We start from the raw sequence: 20,598 nt of genomic DNA, 5'->3' as shown, positions 1-20,598 counted from the left end.
TAAGATACAATATCTTTCTTTTAGTATTACGTTGGCACCTGGTTTACATAGTAATTTATTTTGTAAAAGTACAGAAATTTTTTTTTCTGCGAAGTGCTCGCAATGTGCAAACAAATTAAAAATACTGTAATTTAATTTTAGAAGTGACTGTATTTAACGACCGGAAATTTATTTCATGCTTATTAAACCATCTTCAGACGTGGCCATGAAACATTTTTGCGATGTTTTTGGGTATTGGAATATGGCGATCGGGTGGTGAAGGGTGACTTCAACTTCGTCACAGCACGTGGTCTCCTGAACAATTTCAAACGCCATAATTTTTAGTGATTTGCATGATTGTTGAAATTGTGAGGATAGCTGTAAAAATATTTTTTTTTTGGACATAGGCCATGCCGTTTTACACTTTATGGCATTGAGAATACCTAAGATACGGACAAACCAAGATGAATACACAAACTGACAGAAAACAACCCAAAGTCGTCCAATGTCAAGTGTTAAAAAGATTGACTGCACAGAGAATTCCGTGGAAGGCATAGGCGTACCCAGGGGGGGGGGGGGGTTTGGGGGTTCAACCCCCCCCCCCCCCCCCCGAAATGAGGCAAGAAAATTATGAACACTTATGTCATTCGAGCTCAATTTCTAAACACAGAGTAACGAGAGAAATAACGTCACCAAGCAGCCCAATTGGTAAGTAAACGTAAACAAATTTGAATTGCAGTGGTTGGTTCATGATAGGTCAGTCTAAATTCTCAAATCGCGGTGATTGGTCTGTGGAATAATCAGTTCAACTCTACTTTGATTATGTTTTAGATTTGCTTAGTAGAATTGGGCATTGAGTAACAGTAGTGATTGCGACCTAATTTCATACAAAACTCTATAAAAGTATTAAAAACGTGGGGGGGGGGGGGGGAAATTGGACTTTTTTGGTCATTTTGTCAAGTCAGGTACTTTCATTTAAATACTGTACATCTGTACGTATAACACGAAGAAAAAAGTTTGATGTCGCAAGGTGCGTAATTTTAAACGACTGTTACAAACATTGAAAAGCTGAAATGTAAATTTCTCGCCTCAGATGAAAGGGACCTCGTTGAGTGCAACGTGGTGTGAAGTTATGTTTGAGTCAGTAGCTTAATGGCCTCAACTCAATATGTAGGTGTTTTTAGCGAATATTGTAATAGAACAATATAGTTTAATATATATATAATATACTAGCTGCCCAACCCAGCTTCGCACGGCTATACTAATGGGGAAAAAATGAGACTAAATATCCCATTTACAATAATAATAAATGAAATAAAATGCAATTAATTTCGACAAAAATTTATTACAATGCTTTGTAATGTACCGGAGAGAAAGCGAGTAGCACCGATGGTTTCCCGATACGTACAACTGATGTACCCGTACTTCGCTACGGCAGTCTACAGGCAGAACTCTTGCGCCGCTCATTATACATGCCCCTCCTTGTGGGTACACCACTGCTGCACCTCAAATGGAAAAAAAATCAAAGCAATGCTCGTTGCCATGGAGACGCAGAAGGCATAAACAATGCACAATCCCGCTGTCCCACTGTTGCCCGGGCTTAACCACCCTTGGGAGTTGATTTTCGGAAAACGTCATCCTGCATAACATGAGGAACATTACTGTCAAGTTCAAATTTGTAGGATATAAAATTGAAAAAAAGGGCAATTTTTGATATTTAAAGTCCCCGTAAAATTTCAAAGGTGATGAGGACTGCACTAATAGTGAATTTTTTGTTGCCATAGAAACGAATGAAGCATCAGCAAAGCAACAGCCATTGCCATGGTGATTTTATACCAAAAACTGGAATTTTGATATTTTACACCCCCAAAACTCCATTTGGGAGCTGATTTTCGGAAAATCATATCTTAGTGAGCATCTACATACATCACAAAATGAATAACTATGCTAAGTTTCAATCGGTTGAAAGATTTCAAGTCAATCGTAATGAGTCAGTCAGTGGTATTTCGCAGAAATATATTTTTAAATTTAAATAATTTTACATAAAATAATAATTAAATCTATACATAAATATGCCTCGAATTGGAAAAAAATCGATCTAAGCGATGCCCGTTGCTATGAAGACGCAGAAGGCATAAACAATGCAAAATCCCGTTGTCATGGAGATGGAGCCGATTTCCGGTAAACGCTGTCATTAATCGAAATAAAATGTAGCCTATATATTAAGTTGGACAAAGTTACAAATATTTGTGCGAAATTTCATTAAAATCAATGCAGTAGTTTCGGAAATTAGCTCGGACAAACATCGTGACACGAGATTTTTTATATATAAAGATTTAATTCTGTTTTGCTACACTTGAATTGTAAAGCCTGAATTACAACAGCCCGTCGCATCCGTCCGTCAGCCACCAAGCGATATACAACTTCACTTCACTTCACTTCACTACACTTCACTTCACTGCTTGGATTTTGGACTTGAGCGGTATCCGTTTAGCCAGAAATATCAATTTAATTATTCTTTTTTATCATCTTTTATCGCAAGTGTATATTTTGAATAAGTCTCAGTTTTACTCCCATGCCTTACCCGGGACTCGAACCCAGAACCTCTCCCACTATAAGCCGGTGTGCATCCGACTACGCTACGGAGGTCGGCTGGCGATTTACAACACTCCGCACGTCCGTCATAATATTTCTCCACGTCAATGCTGACAACTGTTGAGAAAACTTAACAATTTGGGGGGAAAAAGTTATCATATGTAATTATATTACTTAAACAAGTATGTAAAGTAAGTAAGTATGTACTTTGAAACTCATTAAACTCGGAGTGTTTTTTTTTCGGTATGTATTTTCACATTTCCAGAGTTACCATACGTAATTATAATACTTCCGTGACTTAGACAATTTTTGTTACAAAAAAGAGCTTTCGAAATAAGTCTAAACGTAAGCTAAGAAATTATTTTGGAATCAGTTAAACAGTTAAACAAAATTTAATACATTTTAATATAATATTTTATATGCAAACACCTAGAAGACATAAGGAGGTTATAGTTTCATCCGTTCACCCGTCGAAAGTATAAAGTTACCAAGCTTTAGACGGACAAGTGGATGACATCTTTCAGTCCATCTTATTGGGTGCAGGTCACGTAATTGACAGTCGGATGACGGATGGACGGGCTATTGTAATTCCGGCCTTAGTTGCTAACACCCTTACAATCAAATTATACAGCAATTATTCTATTGTCATGTCGTCAACTTATTAGGAATAAGTTTGTAAAGTGCGTACGTAAAGTTTTTAAGTTAACTAATTATTTTATATATATATATATATATATATATATATATATATATATATATATCTTTTTGGGGTTTTTTGTAGGTATTTTAATATTGTAATGTGAATTTACTTATGTTAATTGAAAGAAAAATTACGTACAAATTACATATCAACAATAGCCCAGGTGAAAAAAATGAAATGTGAGATTATTCTATTTATTTACTCAAGAAATAATTAATTTTTGGTGTTTATGCAGTTTTTCCTAAAAATCTGTAAGAACACCCCCCGAAAAAAATTCCTGGGTACGCCTATGGTGGAAGGAGTTAGTCGGAACAATATTATCACAGCACAAACCAACACAGTGGGCTGACGAAGAGACACTTGAAACAAGAACAGTAAATACAGACAAAACAGCGACAGCTGAAACCAACGATGGTTATAAGCATATAATCTGGACAGCACAGAAGAACTCAGAGATTAAATTGAACATAATATTTTGGCAACAAAACGACGACAGCACAGCCGAACATCGCAGGCTTCACAAAACCAAACAGTTGAGACGTTTCGGGAACCGAGATCTGTTCCCGTCATCAGACAAAAAACAGATGGTATTGTTAGTATCTGTTTGTGTGGTGGGGTGCATGCAGATGCAGAGCTCGGGCGCTACTGCGCAGTCCAGAGTTCGAGGCCAACATCGGTCTTGCCTACAAACACGTGTCACGTGAGCTTGACCAACCAGAATCAAGGATGCGTGCTGGAAAAAATAAATACATCGGTAATAAACTAAATTTTCTTAATGTTGACAACAAAACTTAACATGTACAAAAAACTACTTTAAAAGAAATATATAATCTAATTTACGCGATTTACCCACATAAAAGCACCCAAGTTCAATAAAATAAGTTTCATATACGTGGTAAAATTCTTAATTCTCATAATTAGTAGAGAATAGAAAAATTCGCGGGTTCAATGACGTCCAGGATTAAACTCCACTGTCACCTGTATACTCGAGAAAATGGCACCCGTTTATCGGTTACTGACTTTTGAGACGTCTTACTTAGTAACCTGTGATTATATATATATATATATATATATATATATATATATATATCTTTTTGTTGAAGGTCTTTTTTTTTTGGCCCAGAGTTCTCCAGAATAACTGTGGACAAACAGTGTTAGCAGCACAGAGAAACAGCACATATTTGAATTTTCAGAAAATTGCAAAATGTTTCCGTGAAGTTTTCCGGCGTCCTTTAATTAGCCCTGGAATCCGCCTCTATCGTTATACGAGAAAGAATAAAGTTATCCATGGTGCGCGATATCTATTCTCACTGAACAGTTCATACAGTGTCGGGTCGTATTGGTTTTTGCCATCTCTTTTTTTCCCCACCACCCGGATGCAGCAGTGAAACCGTTTCCACAGCACGTGCGATCTATCCATGCATACACATACGTATCGAAAATGGAGGCTGAAAAGGGAACAGACGGCGCGCGAAAGAAAACGACCAGCCAGCAGAAACCTTACGGTTGATTTCTTCCGTTTGCACAGCGGGGACCTTCGACCAGCCGCGAGGTCACAAATCAGCTTGTAGACGTGCCCAGTGGTTACCGAATGATGAATTTCGTGGGTTCGTGTGATGCTTGTGGTCGGCACTGCACAGTGACGTTGGGGTGCTTTCGAAAAGGAATTTATATTTAACATGATAATTCCCGGGATGCGTTGCTATGCCTCTTCCTGTTCTTTTGCTATTTATTTGAAGTAGGTATAAAGGTACAAAGCATATCTCTATCTCTCTATATATGTCCCTCTATTAATATCACTGTATTTCTCTTTATGTAAAAATCTCTCTACATCTATATTTATCTATCAATATATCTCTATGTACCTATATTTCTATCTATATCTCAATTTATCTCCTTATCTGTGCATATCTTCATCTATATATATGCATCCCTCGCTTTATATATATATATCTTTATCTTTACAAACCAGAAGACGAACACACAAACATTCGTTTATATGTGTACCTATCTATAATTCTATGTATGGTTTTCTGGCATAGATATATAAAAAACACGCGCGTATTCGAATGCAATGTTGTGTCAAGATTTCAAAAAAAAAAAAATCGATAGTTCACCGAGAACAAGCTGATGTCGAAAAGATGAACCTAGCGATGAACTAAACAGATATTATGGACAATACAATGACGTCAGCACAGACGAACACGTTCAAACTTTAAATATCAGATAGCACAAGATTTCTGTGGAAAGAATTTAGGCATGAACAATTAAGAGCACAGACAAACACAGTAGGCTAACAACGATGAGACAATTTAAACAAGAACAGTAAATGCAGACTGACAATAAACCTGGACAACGCAGCAAACTTACGAACACTACGATGAAAATATACAGATTTTATGGAAAACTTGACGACGACAGCACCAAAGAACACAGTAGGTTTCCTATGACAAAACAGTTTCGACGTTTCGGGAAGACGCTTGTTCTCGGTGAATTTTGTGTTTTATTTTTTTTTTGTTATTTTTCATTCTTGAATTTTTCATGACAAACAGTACCAAACTGCAATTGGCGTATTTATAGAAAATTGCGATGAAATTAAAAGCGCCCATTGCACGAATCATTTAAAGAACTGAAGGAATTCATGCTAATGATAATTAGTATGTACCATCCCCTTCGTTGTTTAAGTTTGGGCTGACTGGCAGCCTGGTGGGAAGAGAAGAAAGTCGCCCCTGAAATAAACCACGACCGCCCAAAACCAATGCGAACTGCAATGTCCCTAATTTAGTAGTATCTTTCTGCCCCGAGAAAATCTTCTTCCTGGACCATTATTCTGTTTCCAGTAACCAGTCCGATTGCTTAAAGAATGATTGTTGCACTCCGCAATGAAAAGGCCCAGGCTTTTTCTTGTGTCTATGCAGGTTTTACCTGGGACCAACGTATCTAGTTTTAGTCTAGAGTTAACATAGAGGAGTTATTCATGGCATCAACTGCTGCCATGGCTGGCCCACCCTCCTCCTAGCACATATGCATGCTACCCCTCCTGCATGGCTAAAACCCTGCATGATAAAGGCGTATAGGCTTCGGCCTGAGACGCACTTAGAGTATTCCCTACCTAGACCCCTCCCAAATATGCTTAGTTTTAATTTAGGTTAGGAAAAAAATCGTAAAGTATTGTACCAGAACATCAGTACAGAGTGATAAAAACTCCATTATAATTGTTTTTTCAATCATTTAAAATACCCTTCCCCACAGAACTATTTTTTTTTGTTTATACCTCTGTAAATCACCTAAAGTCAAGTTGTTTATTCATGTTTCTATGGCGTTTGTTATGTCTGTTTGACATAATTTATTTATTTCAGGCCAGATTCTTTTTCACAACGTTTCGAAATTGGCGCAATGAGATTGGCCGCCGTTTCGATGGCGCAGCTTTACAATATTTAATTGTTTGATTCTTCGAACGTTGCAGCCCGTTGAATTGTGGGAATTTAGAAATTTGAAACGAAGTTCGGTGGCTCTGGCGCTTAGCTAAGGCGTCACTGGGCGCCGTGGTGCCTCTACAACACACAGCTAACTTTTGAAGTGTTTTTAAGCAAGAATAGTTGTGTTTATTTGGAAAGATAAGTACCGAACTTCACCGGCAAGTGTTTGCGAAAGAATCGCACAAATTCTCGAATTCTCTGGATTTTTAAACGACTGTTACATGCAAAATCTGGTGACGCCAACGAGTTTTATTGCATGTTCAGCGGCTAAAAAAACAGTGAACACGTCACGTAAAAACGCCATTTACGTATTTACGTAAATTTCAAGTGTGAAAACTGTGTTAATTAATTTAAATTGGGATACACAGCCTTAGTAAGGGTTACAAACCCAGAGGTTCTCTTTACCATAGCAGAGTATCTTTTATTTAATAGCTGGGAAAATACTTGTAAGATTTAAAATAAAAATAATAAAAAAGTGGGGTGCATGCAATATATAATGATGAGGAGTGTAGGGAGTAGATGTCGTTGAGAAAACTCGCACAACAGTTCATTACATTTGCAGTGTAATAAAATTGTTAGGAACCTACGGGAACTATTCATATTGCATTGCATGCGGTCTTTATTATTTTAGATCTTGCAAGTATTTTCATAGCTATTAAAAATTCACAATCACAAATTTTCAGGACAATCTGTAATGGGTTTATGAATCTGTAGGGTTATGAATCCGTATTGGGATAGAATTGTTTATTTTATAATTTTTAGTCCGTTTTAAAAACGTGGTATTAATTTTTTTTAATTATTGTCTGCTTTTTAGTCCCTAACTCAATCATAAAGAAGTTATAGTGTTTTTAAGTCTCTTTATGGTTGAAGAGAACGCATCAACTCTGTCTTGCTGGTCCAGTTTGTATGAAAAAAATTATATTTTACAGTTTGGGCAAATTAAAGGATAATTCTTCTTCTAAAGTAAATTATAATTTTTTTTATAAATAACTGTATGCATTTTCTTCCTTTTTAAATTTTTCTTTAAAGGTAATATCAAGAAGTAATTAAAATAATTAATTTAATGATTCAGAGATTTTTTTTTTTACATTTTGAAAAAAAAAAACCGCACAGAAATTATAAAAATTGGTATTTTATCAGGCTATGAAATTTAGGGTTAAATATTTTATGACTGTATAGCATCAAATAACATAGCTGAAGAATTTACAAAAGATGTATGTTGAATGTTACATCATGTTTATGACGTTACTCCGACCTTCATCCTATTGCAAACTAAAGCCCGGAGCAGTCGCTGATGTAGGTACCGCAGCACTGCACTGTTCGGCTCGTAGTCTAACGCCACGAATCAAGGGGCATTGTTAAACAAAACAAAACAAAAATACCCAACAGAGAAACGAACAACAGACAAGATAGCGAGTTAATATATTATCATCCCTTTCTGAGCTATGTTCAGAATTTCAAGTATCTAGCTCATCGGAAAGGTAGTTTAAAATCGATTGCAAAATTTGTACCGAACAGACAAACAGACAAAGTTAATAAAACCGCCAAAAAAAAACTTATTGTGATTGTAGGTCCTACGCCAAACTTTTACCCATAATTTCAGCTCTTTTAAGGGCTTTTGAATCCGAAAATAAGGATAATAATTTAGTTTAGTATATTTCCCGTGAAGCAAATACTAAACATTTTATCGAAAGCAACTATAATTAACTTACACTAAGTTAAATATCTCAATTTTGTTTAACAAAAATGTTTAGACAAATGTCATATTAAATTTTTTTTAGAATTATAGTTAAATATGAAGGTCAGATGTCACTTTCGTTTACTGTGACAGTTTCAAGACGTTCTAATTGTCTAAGCCTTTTCAATGAGCTTTAATATTGAAGAAAATGGAAAAAGAATCCTGTTAGAAATACGGAACAGACTTCGCCGTCAAGGTCTATACAAATACATGAAGACTGTTGTGTGAAGATAATCAAAGCGGAGTTAATTGGTAAACTGAGGTCGGAAACATCTAAAACTACCAAATAAACAAAAAAAAAAATTGAATTCTGAATTCAATTGAAGAAAATTGTTATAAGATATGCAGTTCGATGTCAAACATTTCAAATTGCAGGTGCTTCAGTATTAAAAGAGCCGCCGCGGGGTCCCGTTTCAAAAATAAAACCAAATTAGTTTTTACTGTGAGAGAAATGCTCATAGCGCAACTAGTGACAGGTTTGTAGTAACTAAAAATTTAAATTCAATAATACAGGTTAATATTTAATTAACAATGTAGGAGTTTGGTGACAAAACATTTCAAAGAGAGGTTTAGGGGCAGTACCCCCCAACGAGGGGCAAAGTTCCCTTCTGGGAAGTTTGGGACAAAACTCTATAAAGTGGGAGAAGGGGGGCGAATCCACCAATAGGTGTAAGTTCGGGGTGAAGCCGCCATCAGGGGTGTAGGGTCTAGTCTAAGTTCGGGGGGAGTGACTAATAGTATCCTCCTAGGGACGAAGCCCTAAAGGTGCAAGGGTTTGAGGGTGAAGCCCCAACAAGTGAATTGTAAAGAAAAAATAATAATAATTTAACATTGCTGTAGCTAAAATTTAAAATAAAGTCCTCAAACAAATGATTAAATGGAAACGTGCATGGCAAGCGAGAACTACCATAAGTAACGCACACGTCAATTAATTGGTAAAATGAAATTAATTTACTAAAAAGGCCACTAGAGGGCACTACTCACAGGGCGCATTGCAAGATCTCGTGATTCCACGTACTGAGAGCGTATTTTTTCCCTGGAAAAATTGCGTCAGTGTTTACATGGTCAACTGTGGAGGAGCAACGAGCACTCTCCCATTTCCACCTGAAGTTCCACCCGTGAAGAAGTTCCACCCGTGAAGAAGTTCCACCCATGAAGCAGTTCCTTGGCAGTGAGAAGCGTGACTCTGACGACGAACTCGAACGAGCCGTGTGAACGTGACCCTTCTCGCGGCCGACGCAGTGCTATGAGACCCGGATTTCCAATCTGATCCATCGCGGGGACAAGTGTCTCATCATGCATGGAAGTTATGTGGAGAAGTAATAAATGGGCCATACTTTCATTTCTGTTTCGTATTGTTATTAATTGCTTTTTTATATTATATGCGTTACTTATTGATACGCACTCGTATAAATGTATTAACTCATGTATTATAAACCTGGCAACGAATATATCCAGTCTTTTGAAATAGAATTGAAGTAGATTTATTCCCCAGTGTAACATGATTTCAAACCCGTTTGGATGAATCCGAAAACACTGTACTACTTAGATACAGACTACAGACAAGAATTTATGTTTTGTTGTAAATAAATCTCGTCTTTAAAACAGGTGATTTTGAATTTTCTTACACTTATAGTATTAAATTTTATCAAAGAAGTTTATCATTCAACATAAATGAATCCAAAATAAAAGTTAATACATTCTTAAACAAAATGGTATATTTTTTACTTATACGTGAAGAATTTTAACAATAAAATAATTTTTTGTAAGCATGCCTTCCACAGAATTACTCGGGACAGTAAATATAAATTAGCAGTCATATGTCTGTTCGAAATGTGCACCAATGGAATTCTAAATCAAAGAATGAAATATTTACTTATGTATCTAGGATATGAGTGTAGGGGCATACATTTTGGTTCAATCTTCATGCTAAATAAATGACAAGAATTTTAATATTTTAAAATAAATCGCTTTTTTAGTTTCCATTCGGTGTTATTTTGTTTTATTACAATTCACCGTAAAATATTCTCCCAAACAATAGACGGTTAATTATACCTTAGGTTAGAGATTCCAGGGATCTGGGGCGGTTGTTGTGTTTTGATCGGTGGGAGGTGCCAGAGATTGGCGAGAGGTAGGTTGACGGCGGTAGGGGGATGGAGGGAGGGAGGGTGCAAAGTGCAAGCAAACAAGCAGAAACCCTCTCGTGTAAAGCTGTCCATCAGCGCAGTCTGGCGAGCATCGGGCACTACTGCAGCGCCTCGAACCGTGCGAATGTACACCCCTCCTTACCACCCTTAGCCCTCGAGTACCCGCTGGCTGGTATTTGCCAAGCTCTCCAGGGAGGCGAGCTCTGTCAACACCATCAGCAACATAATCGCTCTCCGATCAAGCGACTCGAGTATTCTTGAAGGCTTCGTCACACCTTCGACTATTCCTGCCTCTTTAGTTATATATGTATATAACTGCAACAAAATGGTCAATGGACACTACGTTATGGTCTTTAAAAATCTCACTTTTTATATATTAGTTTACCATCCCAAAACGTCCAGTTAATCATTTCGGCTTGAGGGCTCTTCTAAGAAATCTTTACTACAGCATTGTTGATTTATGTTTTTCTCTTGTAAATTCGGTTAATGAGATACAATACACTCGCTTCACTTGTTGGGGCTTCGCCCCCAACCCTCACACCTTTAAGGCTTCCTTCCAAGAAGGATACTATTAAGGGGCCTATGGCCCCAAACTTACCCTGGGGCAGCTACATTCTTGATGCGGGCTTCACCCCGAAATTACGCCTATTAGTGTCTCCATCCCCATACTTCCATTTAATGGAGCTTTGTCCCCAAACTTCTAAGAAGGGAACGTTACCCCTGGTTGGGGTTTCTGCCCCTAAACCTCTCACCGAAAAGATTTTGTCCCTAAACTCCCACACGGTAATTTAAATGTTTAATTACATTAGTGTAATATCTGCCTTAAATAAAGCAAGTTTTCAAGTACAAATGTTAAAAATGTCAGTGACAAAGAAAAACATTGAAACCAATATTACGTCTTTATATTCCTAATCCTTCCCTTTAAGACCTTTCTGAACGAACGCCAAACATGAACCCCTATATTTACCCTTTAACGTGTTAGTATCCTAAAATATTTTATTTTTATTTTTTTGTGTTTTTTCCACATGATTTTAAATAAAATCACAATACATCCATATTTTATTCTTTATAAAAATAATTTTTCTACTAAAAAGTCCCTATTTAATGTTTTTTTATTAACTCAAAGAAAAATATTTGTCATACCTAGCATATACTGAACGCATACAATCATGTAGTGTATATTTTTGATTAACCGTTCGGTAGCTATTGCCTATTTATATTATATTTTTAGTAGATATATATTTTATAAATCGATAAAAATGAAGTTTCTAAAATAAACCACAGTACCTACGTTTTTCAGAGTTTTGGGAAAACCAGTTTTTTCATTGATTTATGAGTGAGATACTTAAAGAAAAGAATGGGAAGACGAAAGCTACACACTAACACGATTCCACGCTTTGAGTATATGCTAGGACTGACTGAAAATCTTGACTTTTAAGTTCATAACAAATATTAATTTAGGACTTCGTTATAAGAAAAAAACTTTTAAAATATGGTTGTATTATGAATTATTAAAAATCATGTGAAAAAAACCTGTAATATAAGAAACAAAATAATTTAGGAGACTGCATCCTTGTTTGCAGTTTCCAGAGACACGGCTCGATCTTCCTCTCTCACACGCTTCCCTCGCCCGGGCGCGAGTGTCTTCTCGAGTTCATGCAATTAAAAACGTGAAGGGGGGGGGGGGTAACCCGATTTACAGGAGAGTTTTGGTGTCGGATGGTTTCACAAGAGGGGTTCCCGCAGAGATTTCCTCCCCCCTCTCTCAGGGAAAAAAAATTGTGGGGGAGGGTCCTTCTGTCACAGGTGGGTCGCCCCCCTACCCTCACAGGACACACGAGGGATCGTCCATTGTTTCCCCGCTAGGTCCTTTCTGCACAGCCAATTAGTGCTTCCCCCCCCCCACTCCTCTTCGTTCAGTTATTAATCGAATCTCGCAGCCTGTCGGCAATTTACGTAATTGGTCCTCGGGCGAGCGTTGTCCCTCTGTCCCTTACTCCCCCCTCTCCCCAAATCACTGTCCGAACCCTCGCTAATGAAGTGGATAGCTGGGGTGTGTGTCTGCCGGACAGTAGGGAACCCCTCCCCCCCTTCCCCCTTGTTTCCTCCGACAAGGAAGGGAGGTCTATTCTGATTGGAATCGACGGTGACGATGGTATGGGATTACGTATCTCCGGTGTAGCTCGCACAGACGCTAATTGCGGTGTTGGTCAAGAGGTCTTAGGGCGGTACTCCAAGACGCTTGGGTAAGGTAGCGAATAAGCACTGACTTGTTGGAACACAACCGTAAAATAACTCTCGTAGGTAGTATTCCGGAACGTGTCCAAACGGAGTCCCAGCAAGGTAACAGATCGGCCACTGTTTTAATAAACTGTGGCCTACACGAGGATATAAACTCGTTCCATCACTTTCTAGCAGACGTTTCGCAACCATCGATACAATTGTTTCGGCAAAAAATACTAGTAATAGCAGCACCAACGCAGAAAAATCGAACCACTTTTCTAATTTTCTCAAGTATTTAAGTTACGATTATTTCTTATTACGACATTTAAAAAGCACAGAATGTATTCCAGGATAGTTTTGATATCATAAAATTTCATTTTGCACACCAACACACTTGGTATGTCCCTCGATGATCACAAAAGTGAATATATACGAGTCACTGGCGCCAGACGTTGGTCCGCCATCTGGACGACATCAACGAAAAAGTGAGCTCTGAGCATGCGCGGAATTTAGGAAACATAAATGTACCCGGATAGAACATCAAACCGTTCCTTAAAATTAACGGACTGGCCGTGGAATGCGGTCAGGTTACAGATGTAACACACTGAACACCTAAAACCTCGTTTTCGTGTCTTGGAATACCGTCCTTAAAGTGCGGACTACAACATCTTGTCTGATGGGCTCGAAACAGTAGGAGGAGCCCTACAGGACCATGTAGTGCCGACTAGACACGGCCCAATCAACTGTTTTAAAAACGCCAGTAATCGCCGTGACGCTGGTGTGTGTGCGTGTGTGTGTGTATCCATGTATCGCTCGCTAACGATTACATGGTCAGCATATTGTTACGAGGATGCTAGAGGTGAGACAACGAGGCAGGCCGGTCAGCCCAGCGCGCCGGCCAGCGCAACAGGGTGTCCAGGGAAGGCCCCACCTCCCGGACAGGTAGCACCCGTCCCTCTGCGGTAATAAAAAAACAGTGACGCCTGTCTGCCTGTTTCTCGAGTGTTCGGCACGTTCCCAGAGCCCCGTCTGCGTGAAGTAGCGTAACTAAGACGCCAATTTTCTTGGAGCTTCGAGTGTTTAATCGGACATTCTGATGACGCGACACATTGGAAGGCTTCGAGAGCATTCCAGGGCAGGACTTGACAGGTATTCAAGAGGGAGGCCGGCCTGCGGCGAGTAGTGTGAGAGTGAGAGAGGCTAATGACGATACCGGCGAATCCCCGGGACGACCTGTGAGAGCAGTGAAGTAAAAAAAGGGGGGATCGAACCCTTGGTGAGCGATAGCGCTCGGCGAGAAACGCACTTCGTGTGCGAAGATAAGTCCATTGGGACGGTGTTGTATGTGCGCGATGAGTAAGTGCGAGTCAGTAGAGAGAGCCACTGTAGAGCCAAGCTCCAGTGGGGAGGATAAATTGTTGACTTGCAAAAGTGCCAATAATGTGTGTACAGTCATATATATATACATAGCAGGGAAAATATTAGGTAATAAATAAAACTCCAAGAAATTAATTGGGATATCATTTACAGACCTGTTTCCCCACTTGTAACAATATTCTGAACGGGTATAGATAAGAAAAATTCCGCTCCCAAGGATATTTTTATTTCTTTTGTTTTATTTTATTTTTTTATTTTATTTTTATTTTATATTTATTTTATTTCTTCGTCGTGGGCCGCGCCCCGCTAATACGTATTCCTTTCTCTTACTTTCCCTACAATCCCGTTTACCTCTCACTCTTCTCATCCATGCGTTGACTGCTTGCACGATGTTCGACCCGCACTATACACAGCGCGTGACTTCAACCAGCTCTACGCTACATGCAGAACTAGACTAATTAGAATATACTGGTGAATCATATAGTTATCAAATTTAAAATGGGATTATATATTTATATATTTTTTAACAATATAGACATTTAAATCAATATTGTGGGCATACGCCATTGGTAGTTTGCACTGTACGTCTTACAGAAACCCCCCGAAGACTGTGAAAAGAAATATGAACACACGAACACACAGAAAACAAGCAAAATCAGCTGCTGTCAGATGTTTTGTGTGAAGACAGCCCAAATAATTACGTGGAAGGAATTAGTCAGAACAATATCACAGCACAGACGAACACGGAGGACTGACGACGAGGCATTTGCAGCAAAAACAGCAAATACAGACATTCAGCATCTTTGGACAATACAGCGACAAGCAATGATAATAAACTGATAATCTGGACAACACACCGACAATACATCGACGCACATGCGTGATTCTCTGATCTGTCTGTACATATAACATTTGACATCGGCATATTTTACCTGGTTTTATGTTTGTTGCGTATTCATCTTTCTTTGTCATGTTTTAGGGTTCTCTATATGACATACAGCGCAAAGCAGCAATGGCGTATGTGTAAAATATATATTTAAATACATTTTCATTATTGCATTAACCATTCAAAGAACACAAACATTTTTGTCAAAGTATTACGGAATTTTTTTACTGGAAATACATTTAAAACCACTGACAATTTACTTCCGCGGAATCGGTCAGTGAATATACTGATCAGTTTAATTGTTCGTGATAACATTAGAGGTTTAAAGCATATCATTGTGGGATTTTTTTTTAAACATTTTGAACTAAAGTTAACTATGAGTGTCTATGTAAAATACTGCAATCATGGAAATTATATATATATATATATATATATATATATATATATATATAGCGAATCGATAACAAAATTACTCAACAAATATTGGTTTTAGTTATGGAAATAAAGTGTATTTATCCAAATAGGGGTAAAGTTATGGCAGGTTTTATTGAACACATTGTTTTTGTATTTTATACCTTTACATAATTAAATAGTTTTTAACTTTTATATTCCGTTTAAAAATAACTTTATTTTCTATATCTTTGTGTCTGGCATAATCAGAATAGAACGTAATTCGAAGCAAATCTGCATTCACACATGTCAGTCCTGCACAGTCTTTGTATGTCGGTGTGTGTTTGTCAGCGAGAGTTCATAAGTGAACCATTTATTTTTGTAACGGATTGCTAGCCTTTGCAGATTCGCATACAAGCTGATAGTTCTTTACTCGTTTATTGCTAAAGTGGTTGTATGCAGGATGGAACAGGTGCGTGTTTTTATGTCGTTGAACAGCCTGATCAATTAACTACATATATATATATATATATATATATATATATATATATATAGAGGCAGTTTTAACTCAAAAATGTCGGCATTGTCCATTCACCAATGTGCCACTTGAATATTACAAATTATCCTTTCGCAAGACATGCTACAAGTATTTGAGTTTACAAATTCACAAATAAAAAAATTCAAGAATGAAAAAGGAAAGTATTTAAAGCAATTCATCCTAACAACATAAACGCTTTAACTAAAGGGAGAAACAGTGCACAATCCATTATTTTATTTTTCAAAATAAATAAATGTTAGGGTACATGAATATTCTTTTCATACGCTATTTTTATTTCGTAAAATGAGCCAACATTTGCGTAAAATATTTTTTATTGAATGAAACCAACCTTCCTTTATTTCTTAGTAAGAACGTGTATGATTTCAGTTTTGAAAGATAGAATATTATCAGTTACGTCATCGCAGCTTGCATATGATAGTTGTGTAGACTATAGTTCTTTGCCGAAAATTCTACTTCCATAATCATTGCAAGTTTACTTCTTCAGGTATTTTTCTGGAGATAATGTACGCCACGCGAATAGTTAACGGGCCTTTTTTTATCTTCATATCAACGATAACTTCTACTACACCAACCAAATTGACAATAACGTTTTACGAAAACACCTTTGACAATAACGTTGATGCAATGCTGTAAACAACAAAAAAAAAGCTACAGTTGTTTTACGCCTGACATAGGGTGGAATATTTCCGAGACGATGAATTAGATATGTGTGCAAAAAGCAAGTACTTTTTTCCCTTTATTTTTAAACCGTACTGGAAGCTTATTTCCCTTTTTACTTTGTTTTGAATCGGAGCGGGGGAAAAAACCATTCTTTTCACTGGGAGTTAGCTGAAGTCCAATTACGTTAGTACTTACAAAGGAGCAGTGCTATGCGGGTGCATTAGTCCCGAACCCTTCCCTAGCGTGTGCATGGTTGATGCGCTCTTTAAGAAATGGGCCAAAGAGGTTTCCGCTCGAAAAATAGTTTACTGCGTTTCTGCACGCAATACGGGCACGGAGATGAATAATTTAAGAGCGGTCCAGGGAGCGGCGTGGAAGCAGATTATGCCGGCGCGGAAGGGCATAGGGGGTAGGTCGATTAACAGATCATCGGGAATTCTCTTTCTGTTCTCGGGAAACACTGCGCGGATACACGCGACCTCGATGGGCCGAACTCGTCGATACCTCTACTGGTGTATCCAGGTCGAGCATATCGAAACCAACATCTACATCTAGGTCGAAAATACAGAAAGCATTCGTCGATATTGTTCGAGTTATTGATACCTCTAACGGCATCCTGGTCAAATATATCGATAAATCCACCTATATCTAGGTCGAAATTACATAAGCCTATACCAATATAAAGGTCGAGTATATCGATACCTCAATCGTCATCCAGGTCGAACATATCGATACTTATATCGAATACAAGTTCGAACGTATCAATATCTCTATCTGCATCAGTGGGTGAACAAAGAGACAGAAAAATTCGCCTTTTCAGTAGCCTTTAGGAAAGAAGCCACATTCTTATACTAGTCGGGAAGTTGTCGCATACTCATTGGCTGCCGATGGTGAGATGCATCAACTGGGTAGCCTTAGAAACCTTTTTGGTTGAAGTTTCCTCATGGGCTTAGAGACCTCCCGATGAAATGTATGTCAATAGTGCAAACAGTTTAGTGATAAACTTACTATTTGTATTTTATCCGGTACCGAAATGAATCCGAGAATTTATAGGATGTATCACAACTTATGTTAAAGAACTTATGAGAGATGAACGAACGAATTAATCAGGGCGTATGTACTACCTAGGCCAGGAGTCTTCTTCATAATTATAATCATGCAATTTCCAGCTCTCAGTTAATTATTATCCTGAAGATGCTTGCTGCAAAGAAAAGTGAAACGTCGGTACCCATACCACTGCTACGCATTTCAACCTTGGGATACAAGATACGGGGAATACTCTTAAAATAAGGTACGTCTGGTCACTAAAAAAATAAACTCGTGAGAAATGTTTTTATTCACAGTTTTAGTTTACTACATATCTACTTCACTTTTTCACAAAATTGCTATTCAGTTCCAAGCACTTTTCGTAACACTGCACCAGTTTCTTTAACCCCTCTGCGTATAAGTTTGCCGCCTGAGAATTAAACCAGTTGACAATCGTAATTTTGAAATTTTTGCTGTAATTATTGACCCACGTTTCATGAAATGAACCAAAACGACGTCCATTTCGTTTCAAAACACAGTAACCATCATTTTTCGACTGGAGTACGGATATTGTTTAAAAGGTTTCTGTAGATGTTTACTAAGCGCATGTACTTATGTTAAACGTATTGCGTATTCGAATTCCGTTATGCCTATGGCCAAAGCGTCCGTTTCATTCCCAGATGTTAACTTCTATGCAGAGGGGTTAAAGAAACTGGTGCAGCTGTACAAAAGTGCTTGGAACTGATTGGCGATCATGTGAAAATGTGAAGCAAGTGTGTAGTAAACTAAAAATTTCAATAAAATATTTTTTTTCACGAGTTTATTTTTATTACTGTCCAAACGGACCATACTTTAAGAATACCCTTCGTAGTTTTTGTTACCCGGAGAAAACATAACTAGCGGAAAACACATTTAAAAAAACTATAGCTAAAGTAACGTTTTATACACTTAACCCTTTTCGTAAGATAACAATACATGTCACCATTAATTTAAAAAATTAAGTCTTACGCAACATTACTTGGCGTAGCTAAATGGGCTTTCAACCAAATGCATAATAACCATTATAATTGCTTTGGAATAGTGAAGGTAGATAGATACATATTGTAGTTAACGTTTATCATTGACGAATGTTTCACGGCCACGCTACTGTACGTAAAAGGTGTCTGTATACCTATAACTTGGTACCAGACGTTAGAATTTTTTTTTTAATGTTAATTATATATTTTTTATATTTAAATAATTGAACCACTTCGAAATTAAAATATTGAATAAAAATTTCATTTGAACCTACTGAAGTATTTGTTTACATAAGGCTTAACATAATAGAGTTTTTACATAAAAAACATATTAATATGATACACCCAAACACTTTGCAATAATCTTAAGGGTGTATGTCCAAATTAAGGTAATTATTTTATTTTTACGCCAAACGCAGTTAAACTTGTAGACTTTCTGATTGGCCAAACTTCAACAAAATGAATAACACACACACACACAGCACTTTCGTTTTGGATTATTAGCTGGAAAAGTGGAATTTTTAACCGTTTTGTGCAGTATGGATAAGGAGAACAAAATTGAATAAATAACTGATAATGTTTGGGTTTAAAGGCATTGCTGTTTGCTACTGCATAGTAAGTTTAAAATTATTTCAGAAAATTTTATATTTTACTCAATTTTATTCAACCATTTAAAATAATAAAAATTCTAATAATTTAAAAAGTTCAGGTAAAATTAAATAATTTTATTATTTAAAAAAAACTAAACCATATCACAAAGAAGCTAGTAGAATTTGTTTTTAACCTAAAATGTTACAGTTTTATATTAAATTTCTTTATCCTTATGTGTACTGCATAAAAACGTTAAAAATGCATCTTTGACACCTATTTTAGGAAAAAGAATGTGATATATATATTATTTTCGTTTCTTCAAAGTTCAGCCATTCGTAAAGTCGGCAAGTTTAACCATGTGGAACGTAAATTAAAAATAATTACCTGGAACGGGACACACACCTTTAACACGTTTGACAAGTGCCTATAAATACACGACGTGTGTTGAGGAAAATATGACAAAATTAGGTTGTTATTACTGGGAACTCTTTATGACAAGGATTCTTAAGCTAACCGCGAAGCGTTGATGCACGAAAGCGGGTGCTGGCAAAGTTAATTTCAACTAAACACAGGTGTTTACTCTGTCGGCCCCCACGTGACGGCGGAGCGCTGTTTGGTTCGTCTGGCCGTCATGACTCTGATCCGGCCTGCCGCGAGGTCGGTTATAATACTTCGCAAACCGGGCGCTGTTCGGATATGACGTACCAGGATTTTCTGAAAATTAATTGTCTGGCCGTTACGTGAAAGCTACATCCGATTATCTCCCACCAGTTCATCACTCAGCTAAATACCTGGGTTAGGTTTCGATTTCGTAACAAACAATTTTTAATCCTCACAGGATGTTGTCCGCATCTGTGTGGGAACAAGAAAAATATACTTGTATCTAATGATATTGCCATAAAGTTAAAACAAAAAAAATATGTATAAAATGAATGTCCGACCTTAAAAGAATAAAAGACAATGATCAGCATACACCTCGCCTTAAACAACATCCATTACATTTGTGAATGAAAATTCAAAGCCAAGAGATATTCTTAGTTTTTTAAATTCGAAAAATAACAAAACATCAAAGCTATGGACGGAGTACAGAATTGTCTGATAAGTTTTATGATTTTGGTAAATCCCATCCCATCGTTTCTCGTTTAATACAAAAAACAAATAATAATTAAGAGGAGAAATAGGAAACGAAATACACATATTAGTTTCAACAGTTTTTATGCCATAACAATTTT

The sequence above is a fragment of the Bacillus rossius genome, chromosome 5 (genome assembly GCF_032445375.1).
Source record: "Bacillus rossius redtenbacheri isolate Brsri chromosome 5, Brsri_v3, whole genome shotgun sequence".
Taxonomy (NCBI): domain Eukaryota; kingdom Metazoa; phylum Arthropoda; class Insecta; order Phasmatodea; family Bacillidae; genus Bacillus; species Bacillus rossius.
This window is presented reverse-complemented; position numbering follows the sequence as displayed.